The sequence below is a fragment of the Hemitrygon akajei genome, unplaced genomic scaffold (genome assembly GCF_048418815.1).
Source record: "Hemitrygon akajei unplaced genomic scaffold, sHemAka1.3 Scf000126, whole genome shotgun sequence".
Classification (NCBI taxonomy): Eukaryota; Metazoa; Chordata; class Chondrichthyes; order Myliobatiformes; family Dasyatidae; genus Hemitrygon; species Hemitrygon akajei.
The window spans coordinates 48,265-68,031 of record NW_027332012.1 but is presented as its reverse complement, the minus strand read 5'-3'; the positions used below and the strand labels follow the sequence as shown (position 1 = coordinate 68,031).

Genomic DNA, 19,767 nt, shown 5'->3' with positions numbered 1-19,767 from the left:
AAGGTGCTGCCCCCAGCACTGGGAAAAATCTGGACAAATTCCCATTTAAACCCACCCTGTCACGCCTTTCTATGGAGCTGCCTGTACCGAGCAATGGGACTGCTCTGGAAAAGGCTCCACTGAAATCCTCGCCGTCACCCCCTCCCGGAGAGCTGCTTGTCCCCAGCACTGGAGAAACTCTGTACAACGTCCCGTTAAAGGCAAGAACAACGTTCGAGTCGGTCCCGTGAGTTCGAGGAGAGGCAGCGGTTTAGTTCCGCTTGTCGTTAAATATAAAATATCAGGATATGGAACTGACAGGATCCATACCTCTGACGGAGATGTACACAATGATCATCAAGTTAAAAGCTTGTTAAATGATCATAAACAGCTTCACACCAATAAACACTCAGGAATACCGAACATGAATTGCTCTGCTCACTCACCAGGAACTCCAATGACGGCGATGAACACGAACAATATTTTCTGCACACTCAGGTACCTATCGAACATTGCAGACATTGTCTCTGTCCAATGATCCGTCTGTGCCACAGGTGATCCCTCGGAATGACATGTCGAGGCAGCACTTGCCTTGGGTTTTTAAAACAATTTAGCGACTCCACAGGGACAGGTTTCGACAGATTTAAAAATAAAGATTTTTAAAATTATTTACAAATCATTTATGCCAGACTCTTGAAATCCCCGCGGTGACAGAATGTGATTAAATTAAAGATTTAATATTTAGACCATTGGTAGGAGATAGTTTGTCCCAACAAAGGTGACTGAACCTGACAGGTATCTTATCAATTAATTGTGCTGCACTGTAAATATGAACTTCAAAGGAACCTGTCACAGCGGTGCGGACATGGCCAGAGTGCGCAGCGAGAGACACTGAAGCAGTTCGACAGTGCACAGACTTTAACGCCAACAATGTCAAAGGGAAAAGCAAACAAAAACGCTCGGCCAAACAGGCCGTGAACTAAAACTCTCAAATGGAAAACGAAGCCGACACCGCGGCTGAAAAGAACAAGTGAGAATTAAACGAAGACCGCGAGTCTTCAGATTCAAGTGACTCAACAGTCCAATTTCACAGGCAAGGCGGAAAGGGAAGTGTTGCTGTGTCCTAGGTTCAAGTCCGGACAAAAACTACGACGGGACGAATATAGTTAAATGCGATCACAATGAAATAATAATTGGCTGCCACGTGCATATTCGCGAGCGCAATTGCCGAATCTGCCGCGCTGCTGAATCCGTGGTTGTGACAGAAGCATTTGTCAGACACTGAATATTGAAGTAAATTATGTCATTGTAGCTTGTGAAATTGTACTGAATCACCTACTGTTGCCACTCTCCTCAAGAATATAAACTCTCGCTGTAGTTTGTGCTTGGCGCACTCTAATGAGAGGGTCCCCAAGAAACTGTCTGTCTGTGGTGATGAATAAACATTTTCATATTGAATAAACCCTCCAGTTTCTTCAGTGACAGTCACAGGCAGAACATCAGGGGGCTCGTCCAGGTCCACCCCTAACCCTAATGCGTGGCCATCAAACTCAGCAGTCTAGTGGTAGGGGTGAGTGTATTCTAATCATATCACCCCGTATGTGTCAAAGAGCTGTGGATAGTGTGGAGGGCTGTCAGAGTTTACAGCGGCACATTGATAGGATGCAAAACTGGGCTGAGAAGTGGCAGATCGAGTACAAACCAGATAATTGTGAAGTGGTTCATTTTGGTAGGTTAAATATGATGGCGGATAGAGTATTAATTGTAGGACTATTGACAGTGTGGAGGATCAGAGGGATCTTGGCGTCCGAGTCCATAGGACACTCAAAGCTGCTCCGCAGGTTGACTCTGTGGTCAGGAAGGCAAGTGGTGCATTGACCTTAATCATCCGTGAGACTGAGTTTTGGAGCCGTGAGGTAATGTTGCAGCTATCGAGGACCCTGATCAGACCCCACATGGAGTACTGTGCTCAGTTCTGGTCGCCTCACTACGAGAAGGATGTGGAAACCATAGAAAGGGTGCAGAGGAGATTTACAAGGATGCTGCCTGGATTGGGTATCATTCCTTATGAGCGTAGGTTGAGTGAACTCGGCCTTTACTCCTTGGAGCGACAGAGGGTGAGAGGTGACCTGATAGAGGTATATAAGAGGATAGGAGGCACTGATAGTGTGGATAGTGAGTCTTTTTCCTGGGCTGAAATGGCTAGCACGAGAGGGCACAGTTTCAAGGTGCTAGGAAGAAGGCATAGTTCAGGGACAGGTTGTTTTACACAGAGAGTGGTGAGAGCGTGGAACAGGTTACCGGCGACGGTGGTGGAGGCGGAAACGATCGGATCTCATAAGATTCTCCTGGTTGGGTCTTTGATAAGGACATGTTCGGCACAGCTTTGTGGGCCGAAGTGTCTGTATTGTGCTGTAGGGTTTTCTATGTTTCTTTTCCATGTTCTGTAGACGGTGAAGACAGTGTGTGTGTGTGTGTGTGTGTGTGTGTGTGTGTGTGTGTGTGTGTGTGTGTGTGTGTGTGTGTGTGTGTGTGTGTGTGTGTGTGTGTGTGTGTGTGTGTTGTGTGTGTTACTGTTTCTCTGAGGCAATGTGTGGCTAACCCATTGTCTCCGCCTGACCCTGCCTGAATGAACATTTGTCCGTAGACTTCGAGTTTACTTTATCCCCTTGGTTCAGTCGCTTCCCATCTGTGTCCGCAAACTGAACATGCTCTCGAACTCTCCTTTCAAACACCTCACAAAAATGGCTGCCTGAACCATAAAATATATAAGAACAGAGGTCAAAATTCAAGATACCTTCATGATTAATGTATAAGCAAATGATACCATCTTGACGTACAGAAAAGCTGGATGAACTCAGCAGGTCGAGCGGCATCCGTTGAAAGGAGCAGTCGACGAAGGGTCAAGCCGAAGGGTCATGACAAAGGGTCTCGACCCGAAACGTTGACTGCTCCTTTCAACGGATGCTGCCCGGCCTGCTGAGTTCATCCAGCTTTTATATACGTCTTGATCTGACCACAGCATCTGCAGTGTACTTTGTGAGACAATCTTGAGTTTTGTCACGTCTCCGACTCAGCAGACACCCCCACATGCACATTGGATTATCCCAGAGCAAGTATCATTTCAAATAGTTCACAGAACGGCTGCGTCCGCCTGAGTAAATAGCAAGAAACAATTTCAGTCCAAACTGCATTTATTACTGAAGTATCTATGACTAATACAAGTTGGAGAGTTGTCACACCTCCACATCCTGACAACCCCGAAATACGTGCGCACCCCTAAATCCATGACATCGGTCCCAAACCACTGATTCTCCAAAATCCTCGTGCACCCTCAAATCCGCAGACTTCGCCAAATCTCTGCACACCCAAATCCGCACGTTAACCCAAATTCGTTTGTACCCCAAAACTCGTGTGCACACCCAAGTCAGTGTGTGCCCCACATCTTCCAACTCTCCGAATCCGCCTGCACCCCAACATTCGCTGGTAAAAAGCCATTTCTGTGCACAGCACATCCCCAAATCCCTGTACATCCTATATTCTCTAAAACACCCTTAATTCAGCGCATATTCTGAATTCCGTCTGCACCCCCAATCCGTGCCTGACACTGCCGTATGCAAATTCGATGATCCCATCGCATTCGTTTCCTACAGTTCACAAAATGGCTGTCTGCATTAAATAAAACAGTACAGAGCTCAAAGATCGTATTGGATTTATTATTTTTTTATAAACAGAACACGTCACGTACAGTGAAGCTCAAAAGGCCACGTTCATTACTACTCCTTAACTGCAGCTATCAGCCAATCTTCTATCCATGTTAGCGATTTCTTTTTCTCTATCCTACCTGTTATTTCCTCAAAGAATTCAACTGATTTACCAGGCAAGAATTCCAACAGATCAGATCCTTCAGGCACGATTTCCCTTAAACAATCTGTGCTGATCGGCCTACTTTGTCATGTGCCTCCAAGTTCCCTGAAATCACATCTTTAATCATGGACTCCAACACTTACCAATCTAACTGACCTGAGTGACGCTAACTCACCTATAATATTCTTTCTTTTGCCTCCCCCCCCCCTTAAAGAGTGGAGGGACATTCGCCATTTTCAGTCTTCTACAGCAATTGCAGAATTTAGTGATTCTACATCAATCATTGATATAAACTCAACATTCTCTTCTGCTGCCAGGTGACCTATCTACCTTCAAACCTTTCGGCTTCCCAAATACCTTCTTATTAGTAAAGGCAGCTCACACAGTTCTACTGTCTGATATTCCGATGTTCAGGCGTTCTGCTACTGTCTACCATGGTGGAGACTGACGCAAAATAACATTGACTTGATCTGCTATTTTTTGTTCTGCTCTGCTCCCTCTCCAGCAGCATTTTACAGTTGTCTGATATCCACTTTACCTCTCTTGTACGCTTTGTGAGGAATATATGAAAAAGGGGATTTCTGGTTTCCTTTTTTATGTTACTGCCTAGATTACCCTGATATTCATCGTTTCTGTCCTCACTACTTTGTTTTCTTTGCATTCCGCATTGAGATGGCTGAGAGCGTTATGACGCGGCACGGCCCAGAACCAGAGGCGTGGAATGACCTGAGATTCAGGAGGTTGAAGTACTAGGACAGGCTGAAAATGTCAGGGTGTTGGGGCTGGAGGACAGGACAGGTAAGTTCAGATCACAGCACTGAGGGGTTTATTTGTCTCTACGCTGGGCTGCAATAAAGGGGCTCCTGAACCGGCTACACTGATGCCTGGTTCTGTGGCTTTAGAATCATTATCGAGTACTTCAGTTCAATATGTTAAGTGCTTACTTTTGTTTCCTGCAAGATCTGTTTTTTTTTTTCCCCCTGCACATCGGGTGTTTGACGGTCTTCTTTCTTTAATGAGTTCTATGAGATTACTTTGTTTTATGGCTGCCTGTATGGAGTCGAGTCTCAAGGTTGCATGCAGTTGATAATAAATATATTTTCAATCTTTGAACGTCGATGCTATTGAGTAATAAAAGCTTTCTATTCCTCTAGCTTTCTACAAATAGTTGCTATATTTTACGCCCCTTCTTTTGTTTTGCCGCATCCTCCCTTTAAAATACTTCTTCTTCGGGATTTCTTGCAGAAGGCGTAGCATTGACCATAGAACCATAGAACCATAGAACAGTACAGCACAGAAACAGGACTTTCGGCCCTTCTTGGCTGTGCCGAACCATTTTTCTGCCTAGTCCCACTGACCTTTACCCCGCCCATATCCCTCCATACACCTCTCATCCATGTATTAGTCCAGATTTTGACACAGAGGTACAACGATATCTTCTGTAGAGACAGGTAAATAGAATGAAAACATCCAGTGGGATACTTGTCGTTATTAGGAACGTACTGAACAGAACTCTTTGAAGGACTTTTTAAAACATCAATTGTTTGAAAAGCTTGAAAAGTGTATACTTCTGGTGCCACACGACAGAAGATGTTTAATTGCTCTGGAGATTCACCAGAATGTGTGGTATGGACTGAGGTAGAAGGAGAGACCGCATTGGTGGGAACAATGTTCTCCTGGAGCATCCAACGTTGAGAGGTGATCTTAACGTAGACAAAGAACATGAGGTGCATCGATAATGTAAATGGAGACCGCCTTTTCAAGCACGAGGGGGCGGTTGTAAAACTCAAGGGCATAGATTTTCCGTAAGAGGAGAAAGACTAAAAGGGGACATTTTATCCACAGACAATGATGGGGATGTGGAAGGAGCGACTCTAGAAAGTGGTAGGGTTGGGTTCAGCTAGAGGGTTTAAAGGATATCTTTACAGGCTAATAGATAGTACCTGCTCAGAGGGTTATGGGCCAAATTCAGGCAAATGGGGCAAATTCAAGTGGGCAGGGGCCATTTGGAAGGAAGCACACTTTCTATTCATTGGGACTCTGTGATTCCAGACAGAGGTCTGAATGACAAAGAGTGTTTTAAAAATAAGAGTGTGAGGTTTAGACGGGATCTGAGGAATAATTGCCTCTGAAGGTTACCATCTGGAACATAATGTCTGAAGGGATGGTACAATCAGGTATTTAAAGGCCATCTCTATGAACATTTGAATCAGCAAGGAAGAACAGGCAACAGACCAAACGCTGAATTGGAGAAGGAAGATAACTGGCATATTACATGGCGAGCCGAAATCCCTGTTTCACTACTGAAACTACTAACTTTTACGTGGGGATTGGTGACGCATTGTGTTCATATTGCAGTCGTACATGTAAGGGTCTGATGTCAACTGCTAAGGCTAATAAAATGGCTTCTTGTTATGTTAACTGCTGAGGTAATGGGTTCTCGGTGGCAGCAAGTTTGACGGGATAACGGGACTTTGGAATTCAGTTGCTAACCAATGGCCGAGTTGTGATTATTTCCTGTCTCTGTGAAAGCTGTTGGTTTTCGCGGGATTTGGGCAGAAGGCGCGAGGGGAATGAGAAGAGGAGATACGACGTGAGGATTCAGTGAGATGCCTGACCCGTTGGGCTCGATGCGGGAGCGGAAGTCGACGATAGTCGAAGGTGGATCAGTGATGGGAAACCCTGATCTCCATCGAAGTGTGCACGAACCGTTTATTCAAATTCTTGCCGCCTTTTATTTTATATTTTGTTCTCTACTAGTCTCATAGACAAATTAAGAGTAATAAAACCTTGCTTGGTTAACCGCATACTGAGTACTGTTCGATATTTCGGGGGGCTGATTTTACATAGGGGACACTTCACGCCGCATCCACCCAAACGAGAGTTCTAAAGTTTGGACGAGCAGGGAGGTCATCACCCCGAGACCGTGCCACGAGGCAAAGCGAGTGTTACAATGTGGGGGCTCGTCCGGGGATTGATTCTGTGGGATGCTGTATGATCGCCCTGTGCAAATCAGTGCTGCTGTGAGATTGTGGTTAGTAAACGGTGTCTCTGTGGGACTGCAGTTAGTAATGTCTCTCTGTGAGATTGCGGTTAGTAAACGGTGTCTCTGTGGGATTGCGGTTAGTAATGTGTGTCTCTGCGAGAATGTGGTTAGTAATGTGTCTGTGAGATTACGGTTAGTAATGTGTCTCTGCGAGATTGCGGTTAGTAATGTGTGTCTCTGTGGGATTGCGGTTATTAATGTGTCTCTGTGGGATTGCGGTTAGTAATGTGTGTCTCTGAGGGATTGTGGTTATTAATGTGTCTCTGTGGGATTGCGATTAGTAATGTGTGTCTCTGAGGGATTGCAGTTAGTAATGTGTGTCTCTGAGGGATTGCAGTTAGTAATGTGTGTCTCTGAGGGATTATGGTTATTAATGTGTCTCTGTGGGATTGCGGTTAGCAATGTGTGTCTCTGTGGGATTGCGGTTAGTAATGTGTCTCTGTGGGATTGCGGTTAGTAATGTGTGTCTCTGAGGGACTGCGGTTAGTAATGTGTGACTGTGGGACTGCGGTTAATAATGTGTCTCTGTGGGATTGTGGTTAGTAGTGTGTGTCTGTGTGGGATTGATGTTAGTAATTTGAGACTCTGCGGGACTGCGGTTAGTAATGTGTGTCTCTGAGGGATTGCGGTTAGTAATGTGTGTCTCTGTGGGGCTCTGGTTAGTAATGTGTGTCTCTGAGGGATTGCGGTTAGTAATGTGTGTCTCTGTGGGGCTGCGGTTAGTAATGTGTGTCTCTGAGGGATTGCGGTTAGTAATGTGTGTCTCTGTGGGGCTCTGGTTAGTAATGTGTGTCTCTGAGGGATTGCGGTTAGTAATGTGTGTCTCTGTGGGGCTCTGGTTAGTAATGTGTGTCTCTGAGGGATTGCGGTTAGTAATGTGTGTCTCTGTGGGGCTGCGGTTAGTAATGTGTGTCTCTGAGGGATTGCGGTTAGTTATGTGTGTCTCTGAGGGATTGCGGTTGGTAATGTGTGTCTCTGTGGGGCTGCGGTCAGTAATGTGTGTCTCTGTGGGGCTGTGGTTAGTAATGTGTGTCTCCTTGAGATTGCGGTTAGTAATGTGTGACTCTGTGGGATTGTGGTTAGTAATGTGTGTCACTGTGAGATTGAGGTTAGTAATGTGTATCTGTGGGATTGTGGTTAGTAATGTGTGTCTGTGGGATTGTGGTTAGTAATGTCTCTCTGTGGGACTGCGGTTATTAATGTGTCTCTGTGAGATTGCGGTTAGTAATGTGTGTCTCCTTGAGATTGCGGTTAGTAATGTGTGTCTCTGTGGGATTGCTGTTAGTAATGTGTGTCTCTGTGAGATTGTGGTTAGTAATGTGTGTCTGTGGGATTGTGGTTAGTAATGTGTCTCTGTGGGACTGCGGTTAGTAATGTGTGTCTCTGTGGGATTGCGTTTAGTAATGTGTGTCTCTGTGGGATTGCGCTCAGTAACTTGTTGAGTGGGGTGAATATTCGTACCCTGGATGTAGTCTTAATTCGATTTTTGAATATAGTTAAAGCTGATGGTACAGTTGAAATCGTAGCGGGAAACTTTTGATAAAATGGCGGGCTCAGACCTCGTTTTATTGCAGGCTAGTGCTGACGTCACGGGGGTGGGACTGCCCGTGACTATTGGTGCCCCAGGTGAGGCTGGGCCATGGACTGTCAATACTGTCAGGAGTGGGGGGAAAGAGTAGTGTGGATTTGGAATGTCTAATTACTCCTCGTCTCCCAGTGAAGGGTGAGAATTCTGAGGTAGTATCCGCCATTGTTTCTCTGACGATTAAGTGTTCCAGCTATGGCAGGCTCCGCCTGTTGTTTGGAATAATGCTCACCCCTGAAGGGGCGGAGGCGTATGAGAAGTGGGCGGAACGGACCCCTCAGTTGATAGATGAGTGACAGTTCTCGGTTGGGGAAAAACGACAGGGATTGGTTGAAAGTTTGGATAGGCGGGCAGCTGACGTTGTTAGAACAGTCAGGTTCAATTACCCCGTAGTGACAGCTGCCAGTTACCTGCAGCGCGGTACAAGGCGTTTGGTTCAAATGGGAGCAAAATGCAGCTCGGGGTGAGGTTTCAAATGATAAGTCCGGATAATGGGGAACAAAAAGACCCTTTTCCTGAAGCCTTCGTGGGACCACGCTCCAGTGTGTCGTCACGGATAGATGGAAGCTGTGCTTAATTCATCTTCGACACTAGGTCCAGGTCAAGTTACTGTACTGTTGGTTTGTGGAGGTACGGCTGTGTGTGGACTATAGGACACTGAACCGGCGCACGGTTCCTGACCAGTATACGGCTCTGAGGGTGGAAGACGAGCTGGCCTGTCTGAGAGGTGCGAAGTGATTAAACGTGCTGGATCAGAGGAGTGGATGTTGCCAGATCCCGATGAGTGAGGCCGACAAAGAGAAGACGGCAATGATTTGTCCCATTGTGTTCTTCGAGTCCGAAAAAATGCCCCTGGGAATATCCGGGCCCCTGCAACCTTCCCCGGGACGTGGAGAAGACGGTGGGGGATGGGGACTTGTTTGACGTCTTGGTGTATTTGGATGATCTCCTAGTATTTGGATCTGTCTTGGAAGACGATGAAGCGAGGCTATTGCAGGTGCGACTAGGAGCTGAGGAGTTAAAACTTTCCCTGGACAAGTGCCAGGTCTGCCAAAGTTCCCAGTCTGTGAGTGTTCTGCGCTCGTTCACGGAGTTCTGCGTTTTCCTTATTGGAGATTCTCGAGCGGCTACGCTAAAGTGAGAAACCTCTTAAATCCGCTTCTGTGTGGCTACCTTCCCTTTGTGGGGGGAAAAGGGAAGGGGGAGAAAGGACTGGAGGGTGCAGAATATTTAAACGCGTCGGAGCTCTTAGGGCAGATGTGGACTGTAAAATGTGAGGAAGATTTTCGGTCGCTAAAGGGGTTGTTGATCCAAACGCCGATGCCGGCTTCTGCGGACAGTTTAGACGGGTTAGTGGCGTCCCGTATCAGATCAGGGCACCAGGTTGAGACCCGTGGAGTTTGTATGTCGAAGTTTGTTGCCCTCCCGGAGAATTTATCCCCCGTACCAGCTGAACTTCCTGGCGTTGAAATGGGCGGCAGTGGAGACGGAGAAACAGAATTCAGAGCAGAAATGCGGTCACTTACTGATGAATTTGTCCAGAAAGATGAAACGATAACCAACCATCGAAAGGATGAGCAGAAACTGGAGAAAATGATCCAGAACTCGCAACTCGCTATCAAGTTGGGGAAGGCAAAGAACGCTACCTGTCTGAGGCCAACTGCAAACTGAGAGCACAGAGAGGGGAGTCTGAATGCACTTCAGAGGCGAAGCAATTTCGGACAGACCTCCAAAGAGGGAAGCGGAGGCTCGACGGAGACATGAAGAGGACTATTGATGGACTAAATGAAATGGAAAACTGAAAGTTGACCAAGAATAAATCATTAAGAAGAAAGAGCTGGAGATAAGATCAGTGAGCACTAAACAGGAGGAGGAACAATCTTTAACTGTTACTCTTCAGAGGAAGATTATGGAATATTACGCCCGGTTTGAAGAACTGCAGGAGGAGAAGAATACGGATTCGATGGATGATGAGATGGGGGTGTGGTGCATGCCACCTTTCACTAACTTCCTTTTGATTGAGGGAGAGGTTCCTGGCCCTTCTCCCACTAAAGTCAGGTGAGTTGCGTTGGGGGGGTGGTTTGGGGGGTTGTGGAGGTGTTCCAGCTGTCGGCAGCCTGGGTTACTGCAGAAGAGACTGCGGGACCTGGACACGGACAGGAAGCTCCGAGTTGCAGGGGCCATGACATGATGGATAGATTGATAGATCATTCGTCAAGCAGAGCCGAAGTATCCCCAGGAGTGTGCGAGACTGAAGGGTTAAGTGAGGGAGTACGGAGTTCCCTGAGTATTAGCAAACTCACGCATAGGCTGCCCTATGAAGTGCTTGGGGAACAGTGTGTGGAGTCTACCAGCTGGGGAGTTGTGTCACTGTGTTCTTCACCTGGATTAGGTTTTGTGCTTGTTTAACCTGATCAATTGAAGGTAAAAAAAAAAATAACCTTAAATAAGTCCTTAAGTTTCTTAGTAATTTTGACACCCAAGTAAGTAAAGTTGTCTTTGACCGATTTAGCTAGTAAATGTTTATAAATTGGAACTTGCATATTTAATGGGAATAGTTCACTCTTATTAAGATTCAGATTATAACCAGAAAAGCTACTAATCTGAGTAAGCAAAGATAAAACTGCAGAAATGGATTTCTCTGGATTGGGAATATAGAGTTACAAATCACCTGCGTATATGTCCCTTCTCCACGAGTAATACCGAAAATGTTAGATGAATCACGAATTGCAATGGCTGAAGGTTCCAAAGCAATGTCAAATAGTAAAGGACTACAAGGGCAACCTTGCCTAGTACCACAAAACAATTGCAAAAGGGGAGTTTTTTGATTGTTGGTAGATACCGAAGCTAAAGGAGTAATATATTAATTCAATCGACGATATAAATTTCGAACTAAAATTAAAATTCTCAAGGGTACTAAATAAATGTGACCATTCGGCTCTATCAAACGCTTTTTCAGCGTCCAGAGAAATAACAGATTCTGGAATTCTAGGTGAAGGAGTATAAGCTATATTAATTAATGTCCTAATATTAATAGATAAATAACGGATTTTAATAAATCCAGTCTGGCCCCCAGAGACTACTTGAGGTAAAGTTCTCCTATCTAGTGGCCAAAATTTTGGAAAAAAATCTGGATTCCACATTGAGCAGAAATATATACCTATATGATGCACATTCAGTAGAAGCTTTGTCTTTTTTAAGAATTATGGAAACAGAGGCTTCGTAAAAAGATTGTTCTAATTTACCTATGATTAATGCATCCTTAAAAAATTTACATAACCAAGGGGAAAGTAGGGAAAGATTTGAAAAATTCCGTTGTGTAACCGTCCCAACCAGGAGCTTTGCCTGAATCCATCGAAAAAATAACCTCTTTTATTTCATTTTCCTTAATAGCAGCATCTAATGTTAAACTTTCTTTGATTGATAACTCCGGAAAATTCAATTTCCTTAAAAATTCATGCATTATGGTGGAGTCATCAGGAAATTCTTATTGATATAAAGAGTTGTAAAACTCTTGAAAAACTTTGTTTATCCCATCATGAGCAACCGTCAGAGTACCGTCTCGTTTACGGATCTTAATAATCTGACATTTAAATGAAGCAGTTTTCAATTGATTAGCCAGTAATCTACCAGATTTATCTCCATTTATATAAAACTGGGTACTAGTTTTAGATAGATAGATAGATAGATAGATAGATAGATAGATAGATAGATAGATAGATAGATAGATAGATACTTTATTCATCACCATGGGGAAATTCAACTTTTTTTTCCAATGTCCCATACACTTGCTGTAGCAAAACTAATTACATACAATACTTAACTCAGTAAAAAAAATATGATATGCATCTAAATCACCGTCTCAAAAAGCATTATTAGCTTTTAAAAAAGTTCTTATGTCCTGGAGGTAGAATTGTAAAGCCTAATGGCATTGGGGAGTATTGACCTCTTCATCCTGTCTGAGGAGCATTGCATCGATAGTAACCTGTCACTGAAACTGCTTCTCTGTCTCTGGATGGTGCTATGTAGAGGATGTTCAGAGTTATCCATAATTGACCGTAGCCTACTCAGCGCCCTTCGCTCAGCTACCGATGTTAAACTCTCCAGTACTTTGCCCACGACAGAGCCCGCCTTCCTTACCAGCTTATTAAGACGAGAAGCTTGACTGGACTGCCAACACAGATGCCTTGTGCAGGAAGGCACAGAGTCGAATGTACTTCCTAAGAAGGTTGGCATCATTCAATGTCTGCAGTGATGCTTCTTAATGCTTCCTCCCCAACACGCCACCACAAAGAAGAGGGCGCTCTCCACAACTGACCTATAGAACATCTTCAGCATCTCACTGCAGACATTGAATGATGCCAACCTTCTTAGGAAGTACATTCGACTCTGTGCCTTCCTGCACAAGGCATCTGTGTTGGCAGTCCAGTCAAGCTTCTCGTCTAACTGTACTCCCAGATACTTGTAGGTCTTAACCTGCTCCACACGTTCTCCATTAATGATCACTGGCTCCATATGGGGCCTAGATCTCCTAAAGTCCACCACCATCTCCTTGGTCTTGGTGATATTGAGACGCAGGTAGTTTGAGTTGCACCATATCACAAAGTCCTGTATCAGTTTCCTATACTCCTCCTCCTGTCCATTCCTGACACACCCAACTATGGCCGTGTCATCAGCGAACTTCTGCACATGGCAGGACTCTGAGTTATATTGGAAGTCTGATGTGTACAGGGTGAACAGGACCGGAGAGAGTACGGTTCCCTGCGGCGCCCCTGTGCTGCTGACCACCGTGTCAGACCTACAGTCTCCCAACCGCACATACTGAGGTCTATCTGTCAAGTAGTCCACTATCCAATCCACCATGTGAGAGTCTACTCCCATCTCCGTTAGTTTGTGCCTTAAGATCTTGGGCTGGATGGTGTTAAAGGCACTAGAGAAGTCAAGGAATGTAATCCTCACAGCACAACTGACCCCCTCTAGGTGAGAGAGTGATTTGTGCAGCAAATACGTGATAGCATCCTCCACTCCCACCTTTTCCTTATATGCAAACTGAAGAAGATCCTGGGCGTGCCTGGTTTGTGGCCTCAGATTCTGTATTATCAGCCGCTCCATGGTCTTCATCACGTGCGACGTCAAGGCAACAGGTCTGAAGTCATTCAACTCCTTTGGTTGCTTAACCAAACTTAACTGATTTTCAGTCGTAGAGGATAATAATAAACTATGCTCCATTTGGGGTTCAAATCTCTTTTTTATAAAGCTCCTTACTCGGAGCCACAGTGTATATCTCATCAATTTCGTTAATCTTATCAACCAACGTGTGCATTTCAGTACTAATTCGCTTTTTTTACGCTCCAGTGGAATATGAAATCATTTGCCCACGGATAAATGCTTTAAAAGTATCCCATAATATTCCACAGGAAATTTCATCTGGGATGTAGAAATCGCTAAATTTCTGAAGCTCCGGAGTCAATCATAAAGGATTTGATGAGAGAAGCCGATTTATTCGGGAATAGCGAGTTAGTCTTGGATCTATCCATCGAAGAATTTAAACAACAATTAAAATCCCCACCCACTATTAACATATGATCATTTAAATTGGGAAGAAATGTAAATAAATGTTTCAAAAAATCAGGACAATCGACAGTTGGAGCATAAACGTTAACCACAATAACTTTTTGATTAGAAAGTAAGCTATTAAGAAGCAAAAATCTACTATGGGGATCTGAAGTTGTTTCACAATGAATAAATGAGGTTGAGGACGAGGTCTATATTTTTATAGACCCCTCTCACCTTGATCTGGCAATTCGAATTGTACTGATGATCACTCCAAAACCTAAAGAACGTAAATTTTCCTCTTTCCTCACATGAGTTTCTTGTGCAAAATATTAATATCATTCAAAGAGGAACCGGAAGTTACGACACTTCAGACATTTTTGTAGTTTCCAGTCAGCCCGTTTGAAACAGATCTAAGCAAAAACCAAAAGAAGAATACTAAATGGTCCCCATTGTCTCTATCATTGGTTGGTCGAATCAATGCTGTATAGATGATTATTCTATCTAAATTTTTATACTTATCTCAAGCGTTACCAACTTTTACTAAATTCTTTTTAAACATTGTTGACTCCAAAATTTCTTCGTATATATGGCAGAATAAAAAATCCTAGAGTAAGGAAAAAATATTTACAGACGTCTAAAAAGGAAGGTGGTCCGGCATTGCCGAACTTAAAATTTTACTATTGGGCAATTAATATTCGATATTTAATATTTTGGACAGAGGACTTGATAGCAATACAGAGATCACAATGGGTAAATCTTGAATGTAAATCTGCACATGGTTTCTCATTGGTTTCTATTTTAGGGTCCTCGCTTCCCTTTGCTCATTTTATACTGAATAAGCAAATGGTTAATCCAATAGTTAAATATATATTACGAATATCGTTTCCATTTCGTAAAGTTTTTGGTTTGAATAAGTTTATGTTATCTATCCCTATTATATCTAATTTCCTTTTCCAACCCTCTGTTATGGATCAAGACTTTTTGACATGGAAAAAGAAGGTTATAATATGCTTTCGTCGCATCTCATTCACGGATAACTGTTTAATGTCTTTCGAACAAGTGCCTAATAAATATAAATTTCCCAGATCCCATTTTCTTAGATACTTAGAAATTAGAAGCTTTTTGAATAATATGTTACAGACTTTTCCGAATTCATCCCCAAAGGATATCACGGGAACAAAATAGGGTTAAACCCTTATCAGAAGGGTTTAATAGCAACCATTTATTATATGATTATGAAAATACAGCCAGATATATCAGACAAAATTAAGAATGAATGGGAAAAAGAACTTCTATTTTCCTTACCTACAGAAAAATGGAAAAATAATTTACATTTAGTTAACTCTTCTTCTTTCTGTGCCAAACACGCGTTGATACAATTTAAGGTGGTGCATAGGGCTCATCTGTCTAAGGACAAGTTGCTGGGTTTTACTCCCATATTAATCCTATCTGTGATAGATGTCATTCCGAAGTAGCCGCTTTAACTCATATGTTTTGTTCTTGTCCTCTTTGGGAGAAATATTGGAAAGATATTTTTAGTATTCGTTTAACAGTGTTGAGTATTATTTTACACCCTCACCCTATTAGAGCAATTTTTGGCTTACCAATGGTGGATAATAGACATTTATCCCCATCGGCTCGTCGGATGATTGCATTTGGTACATTAATGGCCAGAAGATCCATTTTATTGAACTGAAACGAGATTATTCCTCCAACTACATTCCAAAGGTTTTCCCAAACTATATCTTGCTCAAATTTAGAGAAAATGAGAAGGGTTATTTTTGATCCTTCGATTAACTTTGAAAAAACTGCGAGACCATTCATTCAACACTTTCATACGAGTTAAATTGACCTTTCCCGAACCTCTTTTAATACCTTTAACTAATTGGATAGAGGAGCGGGGTTGCTGACACTACTGTTTATATCTGTTGTAATATAATAGCCCAGTTGTTTTTTCCCCCTCTCTCTCTATCAGTTTATTTTCAAGTTAGTTATTTGTGTTTTTATATATTTATTTTAATTTGGAGGATTTTCTTTTCATTATAAATGCAGGATAAGTTTGGGAGATTTCGTACATTTGTTGATACCTGTATATACTGTTCTCTTAACTTTGTATTCGCAATCTCTCTGTATTTCTATTGTTACAACGTTTTTTTTTGAACATCAATAAAAAGACTGAAAACGAAAGAAAGGTTTTCTGTTTGGCAGGAAGGGTTGGCGAATTATCTTGACGTGATGAGGACATGACCAAATTTGTTGGGGAGAGTGTAAGCGGTTCTCTTTTATGTAACCGTTAAGGCTAATAAATTGGCTTCTCTGTAAAGTTAATGTTCATGAGGCAGTGGGTTCAGCATGTTTGGGTCATAACTGATAACGAGGCTTTGGAATTCAGTTACTAACTAATGGACGAGATGTTATTCTTTCTTGCTTGTGTGAAAGCGGCTGGGTTTCGCCAGGGGAATGAAGAGGCGAGACGGGACTTCAGGAGTTGGTGGGCTGCCCTCCGCGTTCCGGCGGGAGCTGGAGGTCGTGCACATCCGTTGGAGCTCACAGTTCCACATCGCTGATTGCTCCTTCGATCTCCTTCGACCTCCAGCTCGAAAAGATCAATATTTATTTGATATTTTGTTCTCTACTCTTCTCATAGTCAAAGCAAGAGTTATAAAATCTTACTTCTTTAACCGCATATTGTGTAATGTTCGTTATTTCGGGGGACTGATTTGGCACAGGGGACATTTCACGCAGCATCCACCCAAACCAGAGTTCTGAAGTTTCTGAAGTTTGGCCGGGCAGGGAGTTATCAGCTCGAGATCATGCCACTAGGCATTCTTTACCGCAGACTCAGCTTATAAAATAATCTTCTGGATGTCTTGCAGGAGGACTCCTATGTCCTTCAGCACCTCCAATGTTTGAACCTTGTTCCATTTAAATAATAGTCCGCACTATTGTTCCCTTTACCAAAATGCTTTGTCATACATTTTCCAACACTGTATTCCACCTGCCACAATTTTTGCCTATTGTTCCAACGTCCCTAAGTCCTGCTGCAAACACACTGCTTCCTCAGCACTACCTACCCCTTCAGCTATCTTCACATCATCCGCAAATTTTGTAACAAACATTTCAATTCGGTTATCTAAATTATTGATAAACAATGCAAAAAGAAGTTGTCCCAATTCAGACCCCAAAGGAATACCACGGGTCACTGGCAGCCTCTAACCTGTCAGCCAATCCGCTATCCAGGCCAATATCTTTCCTGTAAAGCGATAGGATTTTATCTTGGTGAGCAGCCTAAAGTGTGGCAACGTACCAAACGCCTTCTGAAAATACAAGCAAATGACATTTCCTGCCTCTCCTTTGTCAATACCGCTTGTTAGTTCCTCAAACGCCTTCTGAAAATACAAGCAAATGACATTTCCTGCCTCTCCTTTGTCAATACTGCTTGTTAGTTCCTCAAACGCCGTCTGAAAATACAAGCAAATGACATTTCCTGCCTCTCCTTTGTCAATACTGCTTGTTAGTTCCTCAAACGCCTTCTGTAAATACAAGCAAATGACATTCACTGCCTCTCCTTTGTCAATACCGCTTGTTAGTTCCTCAAGCGCCTTCTGAAAATACAAGCAAATGACATTTCCTGCCTCTCCTTTGTCAATACCGCTTGTTAGTTCCTCAAACGCCTTCTGTAAATACAAGCAAATGACATTCACTGCCTCTCCTTTGTCAATACCGCTTGTTAGTTCCTCAAACGCCTTCTGAAAATACAAGCAAATGACATTTCCTGCCTCTCCTTTGTCAATACCGCTTGTTAGTTCCTCAAACGCCTTCTGAAAATACAAGCAAATGACATTTACTGCCTCTCCTTTGTCAATACCGCTTGTTAGTTCCTCAAAGAATTCTAACAGATTTGTCAAGCAAAATTTCCCTTCACAGAAATCATGCTGACTGTGACTTATTTTATCATTACCACATAGAACAAATAATAGTACAGCACATTACAGGCCCTTCGGCACTCAATGTTGTGCCGACCATCAAAGCCTACCTCCCATATAACCCCCCACCTTAAATTCCTCCATATACCTGTCTAGTAGTCTCTTAAACTTCACTAGTGTATCTACCTCCACAACTGACTCAGGCAGTGCGCTCCAAACACCAACCACTCTCTGAGTGAAAAACCTTCCTATAATATCCCCCCTGAATTTCCCTCCCCTTACCTTAAATCCATGTGCTCTTGTACTGAGCAGTGGTGCCCTGGGGAAGAGGCGCTGGCTGTCCACTCTATGTATTCTTCTTAATATCTTGTATAGCTCTATCAGGTCTCCTCTCATCCTCCTTCTCTCCAAAGAGTAAAGCCCTAGCTCCCTTAATCTCTGATCATAATCCATACTCTCTAAACCAGGCAGCATCCTGGTTAATCTCCTCTGTACCCTTTCCAATGTTTCCACATCCTTCCTATACTGAGGCGAACAGAACTGGACACAGTACACCAAGGGGACAACATTCACTTCCCTCCAATCCTCTGGTACCATTCCCGTGAACAACGAGGACATAAAGATCCTGGCCAGAGGTTCAGCAATCTCTTCCCTCAATCTCCTCGTGGAGCAGCCTGGGGAATATTCCGTCAGGCCCCGGGGACTTATCCGTCCTATTGTATTTTAACAAATCCAACACTTTCTCTCCCTTAATATCAACATGCTCCAGAACAGCAACCTCACTCATATTGTCCTCACCGTCATCAAATTCCCTCTCAGTGGTGAATACCAAAGAGAAGTATTCATTGAGGACCTCGCTCACTTCCACAGCCTCCAGTCACATCTTCCCACTTTTATCTCTAATCGGTCCTACCTTCACTCCTGTCATCCTTTTGTTCTTCAAATAATTGAAGAATGCCTTCGGGTTTTCCTTTACCCTACTCACCAAGTCCTTCTCATGCCCCCTTCTTAAGCTCCTTTCTTGCTACCCTATATTCCTCAAAAGACCCATCTGATCCTTGCTTCCTAAACCTCATGTGTGCTGTCTTCTTCCACCTGACTAGATTTTCCACCTCACCACTTCACTTTTCCCATTGTTCCTTCACCCTACCATTCTTTATCTTCCTCAGCGTGACAAATTTATCCCTGACATTCTGTAACAGATCCTTCAACATCGACCACATGTCCATAGTACATTTCCCTGCAAAAACATCATCCCAATTCAAACCTGCAAGTTCTAGCCTATAGCGTTATAATTTTCCCAATTAAAAATTTTCCTGTCCTCTCTGATTCTATCCTGTTTCATGATAATGCTAAAGGTCAGCGAGCGTTGATCACTGTCCCCCAGATGCTCACCCACTGACAGATCTGTGACCTGACCTGGTTCGTTACCGAATACTAGATCTAGTGTGGCATTCCCCGTAGTCGGACTGTCAACATACTGTGACAAAAATCCATCTTGGATGCACTTAAAAAACTCTGCCCCATCTAAACCCTTGGAACTAATCAAGTGCCAATCAATATTAGGGAAGTTAAAGTCACCCAGGATAACAACCCTTTTATTTTTGCACCTTTCAAAAATCTGCCTCCCAATCTGCTCCTCGGTAACTCTGCTGCTAACAGAGGGCCTATAGAATGACCCCGATAGAGTAACTGCTCCCTTCCTGTTCCTGACTTCCACCCATACTGACTCAAAAGAGGATCCTGCTACATTACCCACACTTTCTTCAGCTGTAATAGTATCCCTGACCAGTAATGCCACCACTCCT

General features: G+C 43.5%; 1 pseudogene; it reads left to right on the top strand.

The window, feature by feature from the left end:
- The window catches only part of LOC140723691 (uncharacterized), an 805,012-nt pseudogene that overhangs the window by 765,399 nt on the left and 19,846 nt on the right, over window positions 1-19,767 (top strand).